The sequence below is a fragment of the Aquila chrysaetos genome, chromosome 13 (assembly GCF_900496995.4).
Source record: "Aquila chrysaetos chrysaetos chromosome 13, bAquChr1.4, whole genome shotgun sequence".
NCBI lineage: Eukaryota > Metazoa > Chordata > Aves > Accipitriformes > Accipitridae > Aquila > Aquila chrysaetos.
This window is the reverse complement of record NC_044016.1, coordinates 13,591,134-13,599,118: the sequence shown is the minus strand read 5'-3', so window position 1 is coordinate 13,599,118 and position 7,985 is coordinate 13,591,134. Positions and strand designations below refer to the sequence as shown.

At 42.2% G+C, this 7,985-nt stretch overlaps 1 long non-coding RNA gene across 1 annotated transcript; it reads right to left on the bottom strand.

Annotated features, from left to right (window-relative positions):
• Positions 1–1,236: 1,236 nt before the first annotated feature.
• Positions 1,237–3,327, bottom strand: LOC121233757. Its single transcript, XR_005933856.1, has 4 exons — positions 3,144–3,327; positions 2,032–2,080; positions 1,373–1,547; positions 1,237–1,272 (listed from the first exon to the last, which is right to left on the bottom strand). It is a non-coding gene; the product is annotated as an uncharacterized LOC121233757 (long non-coding RNA).
• Between the last annotated feature and the right edge of the window lie 4,658 nt (positions 3,328–7,985).

The following is a 7,985-nucleotide window of genomic DNA, read 5'->3' as shown; positions in this document are numbered from 1 at the left end:
CTAGTCTAATAAAAGAAATTGTCTTTCCCTAGAAGCCTTGCCTTGCCTTGCTTATAGCCATAGTGATAACAATCTGCTATTGAGAGATACTATAGTGATGAATAATGTGGCATTATTTGAGAGCGTCTGCTCTAAGAGTGCCTTGCTGCTGCAGGAGACTTCTCTCTCGCTTTTTAGTAGAGGTTTGCATGGGCTTATGGATTTGCAAGGGAAACTCAACTCTGGCTAGGGCCTTGCTACCATTTCAATTGACATTTGCTTAATAAAAGATGTCCCATGTCCAGCATGCTACATTTCAGCCCAGAGCAAATACATCTGGTCAAGTGGTGCAGGATGGAAATCTTGACGGTCTCAGCTGTAATCAGTACAACTGTGTACTGCTGTAATGAGCAACAGACAATGTGAACGTCAAGTTACCGGAATCTGTTTTCATCAACACTGGCTCTATTTAATAGGCAATCTTTTTTTCTTTCCCTGTGGCTATTAGCAAAGTGTCTTCTTTTTTTTTTTCCTGCTAAAGTATGGGTATGGTTGTAGATCAAAGAAGAATGACACTATTTTATATATTGATTGCACTACATTTCCCTGCAGGAAAAAAAAAAAAAAAGAATGAATATACAACAGGAAATGCAGATGTTGCAAAAAGCTCCCTTCTTTCTGAATTTCTCTGAGATAATATACATAGCTGCTCAGTGTGCAAATAAAAACGTGTCTTAGATGTGGGTAGTTTTGGTGCCTGACATTTGGCAGATAAGTTTATTCTTTGTGAATTTGTGAAAGGATATTAGGATAGTTTTATTTTCTCTTTTTCCTTCTCGGTAAGGGGGCTGGGGGGACTGGATTTGAGTGGCAGGAAATGAAAAGCAGGCTGGAGGGGAGAAGGATAGAGACTGAGCTGTTGAGAATATGGTCAGAAGGCTGAATGCTGACAAAAATGGGAAGTAGCCCTATGCGCTGGCAGACGCTTGAAGAACTAATTTAGCAGCTCTCAGTGCAGCTAGAAGTGGTGTTAATTTTTCTAAGGGGAGCCATAGTTGTTCAACAGGCTGGGGTGGGGGGCAACTCCAAATTACTGGAGCAGGAGCAGGAGTATGTAACATTCACGGGAGACAGCACAAAGAGCAGAAATGAAGAATTACAGGGTGAGAGATTGCATTGCATAAGGAAGATAGTGGGTGTTATCAGGAGACAGAGTGAATGAATTACTCAGAGTGGTCTTCTCCTCCTCCATCTTACCTCCTCTGTCTGTGTTTGACATTTCTCTAAATTCACCTTTGCAAACTTTCAGCCTTTTCGTGCCCAATGAAGGGGCAGTGAGTAGGCCAAGGGAGGAGCACATCTGCCCAGGGGCTGGGGAAAGATAAGCTGCCACCAGTTCCTCTGTGATGTCCTGTCCTTCAGTCCTCTCATCCCTTCCAGAACAGGGGTAGCCATGAATCCTGCCACCGATACCAAGGACCTGGCACTGCCAAGCCCTACATCAGTAGCAAGTGATCTTTCTGGCCACTTGACTTCACTTGATTTTGGCAGAAGGTAGTCAGAGATACCTGAAAGTGAAAGGAAGTTGAAAGACATTTTGCATGTGACAACAAAAAATCATCTTACCGCTGATGATTTTTTGTAACTAAAAATAGGCTCTGAATATGTGATAGCATGAAAACTCTTTTTAATAGATACCATGCTCTTTCTGAGTACTTGACCCCTTTCTTCTGGCAGACTACTCCAGTTTTTCTTATGCTCCCTTTGTATCCCCATTTTTAAGGCAAGGAGGCTCAGCTAACCTCAGATCTTACACGTGTAGGAGAAAAGCCCTGAAATCTGATCTGCTGAAAGAAAACATACCCTAACTCTGGAAATTAATTCCAGAATATGGACTTTAGGGCCTGCCAGTGAAAGAATAACAGAAGCAGAAGGGAAAATGCATGTTTTAAACTGACAGCTTGTATATTTTATTCCTGATGCAGAAAGACAAATTGCTACATGAGTGAGCATGCACCAGAATGCGATTAAATCTAAATCCAGAGTACTCACCTTCTCCACAGCAGGGCCTTGCACAGAGCTCTTTTCTGGGTGATTCTGTCTGTTCATGGAAAAATTAGGTGGTATCTTGTCAGAAACCCAGGCCAGGCAACATATGCACAGCTTTTTACCCAGCTATTTCTTTAAATCCTCTGAAATATAAAATTTAAATGTGCAATGAAACAGCCAGAAAAGCATCCTGAAAATATTTGGGACCACACTCAGCAAAAAAAGAACCTTTTTTTTACACAGCTTCAGAAACAGAAAGCATAGTGCTGCTCTGCAGTTTAATTAGCTTGTAAATGGGTACAATGGCTCTGACACTTTGTCTTCTCAAGGAAAGACTCTTTCAAGTTGATCTAAATGAGATTTGCTATCATCTCAAGCAAAGGAAAATAAGACTTTGGAATCACTAATGAAAATTGTGAGAGAGAATGCTGCCTCCGCTAAATAGAATGGATTTTGGAAAGGGTTCATTTTAGGTGCATGGTCATGTAAAAAAGTACAATTTGGCTCACCAGCTGTCAAAAAAAGGCTTCCAGTTTCTGCTGTAAGCAATACAAATAATAATACAGATAAACAAAATAAATAGAGTTGTTAAAAATTAATGCTAATGTAAACAAAAGCAGAATCTGGCACAAAAAAAGAGACACGGTAATTTCCCTCTGCAGACAAAGAGGTAAAAAAACCAGCATCGTAAAAAAAAAGAATCAGTTTTTAGAACTCTTTCACTGTTCATCATTAAGGGCTATTTAGCGATCTAAAGCTTCTGTAAGATGTATGGAAGGAAGCTGACTCTAGACAACTACAAATCTGGGGATGAAGTCCACTAAAGCTAGTGTATACAAATTGCAGAGGCTCTATTTGTGGGAATAGCCATTAGCAGAATGATCCCATAAACCTGAAACTAATATTATTTCACTGGAAAATCAAAGGGTTTTATGCATAGTACTGCAGAGCAGCACCATAAAAGTTCCTCTCAGGCAAAATTTTCTCTGACATCTACAGTAACTTAGCTGAGTAAAAACTGAAGTCTAAACCGTGTAAAGCAAAGAGAGAAAGTTCAGTAAGCAGATCCAATTTCTCATTCTGTGTGATGACTCTTCTCTTGCTTGATCCCTTACCCGTAAATCAGTGAAGCTCCGTGTGAATTTTTGAATAGTTTTCAGGGAAAATCCCGGGTGCTGCAAGAGTCAGTAGGTGGCATGTTTCCCTCTGAGTCAGCCAGCCGTCAATCACACCTCCAGAAAGTTTGGAGGGATTGCTGACAGCCCCGTCTTTCAACCAGCACTGACCCAAAGCCTGACTTTGCCTCTGACCATGGGGACCACGACCTGGGCACCGCCGATGCTGGTGGGCACCGCCGATGCTGGTGGGCACTCCTCAAGTCTGCATCCCCGGTGCCAGCGAGGGGGTGAGGCTCTGGCCCACTGCCGGATTAAGACATTTTCCTGCATGAATAGTGATGGTAATGCTGGTACCCTGGCAGAAGCTCTGATTCACCCACTGTGGTTTTGTTTGTGGAAAATTTTAGATCAAGCTGTAAATTACAGTTCAGTGATCACTACCTTTGTCTGTAGTGCCTTCAACTGCCCTTTCAAGAGAGTAAGGCTGTGCCTTCTTCACCTACCCCAGCTTTATTATTATTATTATTATTATTATTATTATTAAGTATTAAGTATTAGCATTAGCATTAGCATTAGCATTAGCATTAGCATTAGCATTAGCATTAGTATGTGGTGCTGAACTGGCTTTTAAGTAGACAATTGCCAGGCAAGAATTTCCATCTATTATTTTGCTACATCCTTCAAGTTTCCTTGGTATTAGCAGAAGCAAAGGTTTTGGCCAAAGTTGAAAGAAATCATGTGAGACACAGTTACCACTGAGTTTTGGTATCTTGAAATAATTCCTCTCCTTTTACATCTGTGCTTGCATATGTTTCAGAAACAGAATTACAGAAATCATCTAGACTTACAGATTGATCCCAAACGAGAATCTAAATATTTCACATTTGTGATTGCAATTTTGATTTTCTGCAGTTATAATGCTTTGGAGAATTGATCTTTACCAAGATTTAAACAGTGACATAAGATGAGCTTGGAAAAAAATAGAACAAGCAGAAAAGGATCTGCTTTCTGTATGTGTGGCACAAATAGATGGGTTGGCAAGGAACTTCTGGGCTACTTTGTTTTGATAAAACTGAAAGCAATAAGTCAGAAATATGGGCTGGGTCATATTTCAGATGTTAAGATCTGAGGTGGAGTAAACTGACCATGCTCGAATCCAGGATTTTACTTAACATCTTAACTTTTGAAAAATGGTGTGTGTATATATATATATATATATATATATTTCAGATGTCTTTCTTGTCTTCTTAGTTTTATCTGTTGTTTCTTTAACCTACATCTATTACACAAGACATAAGAAAGGCATGGTTTGTAGAGAGGGAAAAGTAAACAAAAGATACTCAGAAGACATTCAGTGCACACAAGGCCAGAGTTTACTTGCTTCTTCCTGTAACAGCAGCAAGTCTAATAAAAGTCTAACAAAATTGCTTCTGCTTACAGACCGTGCTTCAACTGCTGCATAATTGCTGCTCTCTAAATACCACATTCTGTGCTCTGTTAACATCATGGACATCTGAGGCTGTGATCATTAAAAATGGAGCTAAGCTATCTCAAAAGTAGGAAAAATATATATAGTTTTCAGACCACATACAGTTTTTTTCAGGCTGGTCTTGGCACGTGCATGTGTTTTTGAAGTACTTAATGCCAGACGTGCAGATAAATCTGAATTTTGTCAAGGTGCCATGGAAGAATCCGTACAGTGAAATGCTGAAATCAGTACCACCCAGGAAGACAGTTTCCCGTCTTACAGGTATCTACCGAGGCATGGCGAGTTCTCCACCCTGCACATCTCTGCATGGGTGCACAAGTCACCTCCTGCTGAGGACAATCAACCCAAGTAATAGTCCTGGAGGAGAAAAATTAATTCCTTGTTAGTCCACAAGTGCTACAGCATTGTCTAAGATCATGGGGTTTGATGCTCTGATGCTTAAAAGTAAGTTGGGCTCAGATCTACCCATTTATGTTTCATTATTAGCCTGGATCAGAAGCAGGTTCCATGCAAACTTGGGCTGCAGGGGCCATGCCACCTTGCTCAGCCTCTTAGATCAGCCTGGTGTTATCTACCTGCTGCAGATGTTATCCCGTGTGTTAATCCCCCCTTCCCCCTTCCGCAGTTCGGCTTCACCCTTACTGCAGTGGGGCTGTCAGCTTGGCCACCACTCACCCCCGGTTTCTCTCTGCCTCCCTGGAGGGGACAGCACTGACCTGGGGCAGAAACCAAGGCTTGGGCCCCGACTTACACAGTGTCAACCTGTTTTTCCTCCCTCATCATGCTTGCAGCAAGTGCTGGCTTGTAGGCTGGATGCAGAACGCCATGGTGAGACGAGGCCAGCATATGCTGGGCTTCAGTGGGAAGGGAATCCTCAGGAAAAAGGGCTGTACTGGGAACCCGGAGAGTGACTGGTGCTGCAGCATGGGGGAAGGCTTCTGGAGAGGTCAGCAGCTGGGCGATAGCTCTCTAGTGCCTTGGGCAGGATTGCAGAGGGGCGGTGGTGGTAGAAAGGCAGCAAGGAACACAACCTCTAGAAAAGATTTTTTAATAAAAGAAGCAGCTAAGGAGAAGTGTAAGATGGCTGAGACAAAGGCCTGCAAAAAAGATGAAGTGGTGTATTTAAGAGCTGGGGCAGGGAAATGATCAGTGTTTTCATCAATGTACTCCTTGAGGTAGAAACTGGAGGAGGAGGTGGTGTTGGCTCATAAACTGTTTCCCTTGAAGCAGGGAAGGGGTGGGGTACACAGCTGACCACACGGGGCCAGAAGAAAGGAGTGATGTGAAAGAGTTGCGGAGAGACCCCGACCACTGAGGTGAAACTCTCCTCGTAAGAGTCAGCCCTTCATCACCGTCCAGGCAGGAAGGCCCTCTGTGGAGTCCCTGAAGAGCATTAGGGTAACCCATAGAAAATCTGTAGATAAAACAAGACATTTGACCTAAATTGTGCTCAGACTCTTCCTTTCTTTGAAAGGGAAATTCAGGACAAATCAACCCCAGGGGATATATTTTCAGAGAGGGAAAGCTGAGGCAGCAGCCAGATATTTAGCAAAGATCAGTTATACCCATACCACCATGGCTGTGTACACCAAAACCGATCACCCTTTCCACAGATAATTTCCAAAATACCCACAGAGCTGTTTTAATGTACTTCATGCATCTGGGACTGTGATGGATCTGTATTTATGATCCCGGCAAATGTACACATCTATACCCTATCGTTACCAAGAGAAACTGGTGACCCAGCCGTCCGACTGAATGAAATACTTGGGTGTTGAATGAGACGTAGTTACAGTGCTGCTAGGTTAGTTAGTACACCAGTCTGAAAATGGGCTTAATGTTGGCGGGGGGGGGGGGGGGGGGGGTGTGAACTGGACCTTGCATAGCTGTGGAAGGTGATGACTGCTAATGCCCACCTTCCCTTTTCTTGAGGAGTCGAGAGAGAAAAGTCTCTTTCGACAATCCCTCAAGGTTTTCTTTTCTTAGACCTTTGGAGGACAGTGTCTGCTGCTATCCTTCTGTCTTGCCAGAGAGGAAATCCACTTGATACTGGTCATAACTGCAGCTACAAATCTATTTCATAAACCTGCTGTCACTAGACAGGGCTTATTTAAAAAGCAGCAGTAATCAATTTTCTGAGTGTTTAAGCCTGAGAGATTTTTGTGGTCAATGTGATCTTATGGGAGCTGATGTTTCCCGGATGTTATTACTGGAATGCTGCAGCTGCGTTTTTAACTCTTAGTGGGCTGAAAGCACTTTTTTTTCCTGTTCCTCACTGAGTAGCGTTCACATGGGACTTGATAACCAGGGTGCTGCAGAGCCCTCTGGCTTAAAGATCCAGCAGAGCTCTTAAGCTTGGTGCTTAAGTGCTTCGTTGGATTAAGATAATGTCTAATAACCCCTTGGAGAATCGTATCTTCGCTGCCCAACATTTCTCAGATTATAAACAGCAATATAAGAAAGTGAAGATTTCCACTCAACATCTGCCTTTTAACAAGACTTTGGAAGGTTGCTATGCATCAGTGTATTCATGCATCCTGAAAATACCACAGGTTGGGGGATCAGATCATAAACAACTGTACCATAAATGCACTAGTCATTAGTCACCCTATGTTATCAGTTTATTTTTCTTTTTCCTAAAAGCTGTAGTCATCCAGTCACCCAACACGTCCTGGATCTCTCTGAGTTTTCAGCTCACTGAACCAAAAGTGCTGGTGTATCTTTGTGTAAAAATGAATGTAATACTTTCTGTCCATTCGTGGTACCTGGGATGGAGCCTCAGGACAAGCAGGCTCCATTTGTAACACATTTCTCTAAGGGAATGTGCTTGGTCTTGCTTTCAGTAAGTTTCAAGTCATTACAGATCTGCTGAAACGGGATGATTCCTTACCAAACCAGGAGACATTCTTATCATTTAACTGCATCTTGAACGCTTCGTTAGAAACCTGAAGCAGGAATAGAAAAGTGATACAAAATGTCATAGAAAGGCTTGTAATTTAAAGCAAAGCCAAGCACTTTCTTGTACCTGCTCCTCTTACAGCTCCTTTCCCTTAAGCAACACTAGTGTCCTAGAATTATTTCCCCCATTTTTTGGTTAGCAAAAAAGACAACCTTGTTTGAAGGGCTATTCATTTAGGCCTTGTCAACAAATCATATATTTAGAAAGTGAGCTTGAATTTAATTAAAGGAGTGAATTCCAAAATGGATTAATTAAATTGAATTAAACTGCCCTGTGGACACTGTTAAACACACGGCTGCTAAACACACCACTGTAGCTGCCAGTGCTTATTCCCTTTGGAAGAGTAAAAGCATCTATGTGGGAGTTTAACTTAGTTTAACCAATCCACTTT